This window comes from Tupaia chinensis, unplaced genomic scaffold, assembly GCF_000334495.1.
Source record: "Tupaia chinensis unplaced genomic scaffold, TupChi_1.0 Scaffold000235_1, whole genome shotgun sequence".
Lineage (NCBI taxonomy): Eukaryota > Metazoa > Chordata > Mammalia > Scandentia > Tupaiidae > Tupaia > Tupaia belangeri.
This window is the reverse complement of record NW_006159713.1, coordinates 5665602-5667381: the sequence shown is the minus strand read 5'-3', so window position 1 is coordinate 5667381 and position 1780 is coordinate 5665602. Positions and strand designations below refer to the sequence as shown.

Genomic DNA, 1780 nt, shown 5'->3' with positions numbered 1-1780 from the left:
CCCCCCCCCCCACCCCCCCCCCCCCCAGGAGGTGATTTCTCACTTTCTGTCTCTCTGGTGAGCACATGCACCCTATAGCAAAAATTTCTCTAAAACAAACAAAAGACGGGGTTAGGGGCCAGCAAGTGGCATGCTGATCGCAGTGCTGGATTCCCACTTGGCCTATTACGGTTCAAGTCCAGGATTCGGTGGCTTGAAACTCATGCTAGGCACATGTGCACATGTGTGTCTAAGATCCCAAAACAGTGCAGAAGAAGAGATTGTGGCATGGCTGTGCCCCTGGCGGGTGATTTCTCACTTTCCCTCTCTTTGTCTCTCTCCAGTGAGAGCACATGCCCTATGGCCAAAAGAAAACAAAAAATATTTATAGTCTTGATAGTCATTACCAAGAAGCCTGCCACAGTTCAATTTTTTTATGTAGTGTTTTTCTTATTGCTATCTTCAACTTAGTCTGCTGTTCTGATTTAGATTTTCTTTTTGAATTAAGAGTTTTATTAAAGACAGTTTTTAAAAAATTATTTATTTATTTTTAGGTTTTTGCTATAGGGCACACATGCTCATCAGAGAGAGAGAGAGAGAGAGAGCAAGAGAGGGAAAGTGAGAAATCACCCTCTCCCCCCAGGGTGGATGGCCATGCCACAATCCCTTTTCCTCCATTCTTTGTCTGAGATTTTGGGCATGCATGCATATGCGCCCAGTGTGGTTTTCAAGCCGCCAGGTCTGGAACTTGAACCATGGTTGGCCGTGTGGGAGTTCAATGCCTTAACTACCACCATGCCACCTGCTGGCCCCAAAGACAGAATTTTTAAATATCCAGGTGCTTAGAGTTTTTTGTTTGTTTTGTTCTCTAACTTTATGAATTTGGGGTTATACTGGATGGTGATCTATTTAGGAATTTGTTGAGATTGTTTTCTATGTGCACTATACTATATGTACTATGTGATCTGTGTAAGTACTTTCAACAGGTAAATTTAAAAGTTCATGCTCAATCCTTGGTGCATATATTGATCTATAAAATTGAGGGAGAGAGGGACCAACAGTTAGTGTAATGGCTATGTTGCTGGACTCCCATGTAGTAGACTGCAGTTTGACCAGACCCGGTGGCTTAAACTCACACTGGGTGCATATGTGTGCATGCCCAAGATCCTGAGAGGAGAATGGAGGAGAAGGGATTGTCGTGTGGCTATCCCCCCAGGGGGTGATTTCTCGCTTTCTGTCTCTCTGTCTCTCTCTGTCTTACCGCCCCTAAAAAAAAAACCTCCCCAAAAAAAAAAAAAAAAAAAAAAAGAAAAGAAAAAGAAAAAGAAAAGGGAAAAGAAAGGAAAAAAAATTGAGGGAGAGAATATTTGATCTGTCCTAGACTGAAAGAAGTGAATTGAAATCTATTACAAATAAGCTTCTGCCTTTTTCTCCTGTTTCCTGTAATTTTTATTTTGTGCATACTATGTCACTTGCTGCAGATATTTTAACTGTGAAGTCTTTACTATAGACGTAATTCTCTATCATTAAGAGCCTTTTTTGTTTGCTTTCTGCTATAAGGTGTGTGCGTTTGCTGAGAGACAGAGAGAGAGGGAAAGTGAGAAATCACCCCTGGGGGAGTTGGCCTTGCTATGAATCCCTTCTTCATCATCCTTTTGGGATTTTGGGCATGCACACACATGCACCTAGTATGTTTTTCAACCTTCAGGGTCTGGGACTCAAACTGCGTAGTTAGCAATGTGGGAGTCCAGTGCCTTAACCTCCTTCCCATCTGCTGGCCCACCTTTGTCTTGACACTCTT

General features: G+C 42.5%; 1 protein-coding gene across 10 annotated transcripts in view; it reads left to right on the top strand.

Annotated features, from left to right (window-relative positions):
* Nucleotides 1–1780, top strand: part of PRSS54 (serine protease 54) — a 27510-nt gene that overhangs the window by 16723 nt on the left and 9007 nt on the right. The window lies entirely within an intron of this gene.